Source organism: Brassica napus, unplaced genomic scaffold (assembly GCF_020379485.1).
Source record: "Brassica napus cultivar Da-Ae unplaced genomic scaffold, Da-Ae ScsIHWf_430;HRSCAF=661, whole genome shotgun sequence".
NCBI lineage: Eukaryota > Viridiplantae > Streptophyta > Magnoliopsida > Brassicales > Brassicaceae > Brassica > Brassica napus.
The window spans coordinates 112,613-113,249 of NW_026016508.1; positions in this window are offsets into that span (position 1 = coordinate 112,613).

A 637-nucleotide genomic window follows, 5' to 3' on the forward strand; every position below is an offset into this window, starting at 1 on the left:
GATAAGATGTGCTCATATTCACTCTGGTTCCCAAGGCCTTTTGGAAAGCCTGCCAGAAATAAGATGTAAATCTTGGATCCCTGTCCGAGACAATGCTTGCTGGAACACCATGCAACCTCACTATCTCGTCTAGGTACACTTGCACTATCCTGTCGACCCCATCCCCTTTCTTGATGGGTAGGAAATGAGCCGACTTGGTCAGCCGATCAACCACAACCCATACCGCATCTTTCTTATTCCTGGTCGTGGGAAATCCAGTCACAAAATCCATTGTGATGTGATCCCATTTCCATTCTGGTATGGGTAGGTTCTGAAGTAGACCACTGGGAACCTGATGTTCTGCCTTCACCAGTTGACAAGTGGGACACTTAGCCACCCACTCTGCAACATCAGATTTCATCCTCACCCAATGGTAGTACCTTTTCAGATCCCTATACATTTTGTTCAGTCCAGGATGAACTGAAAACTTGGACTTATGAGCCTGTCTCATAATCTCTTCTTTGAGTTCCTTATCATTAGGAACACTGACCCTACCATTGACCAAGATGGTACCATTGTCAGTTGTCTGGTACTCAGTCTTGTCATTGGCGGCTACCTTCTTTAGATTTTCATCCAGGCCCTGAGCTTGCCTGATCCT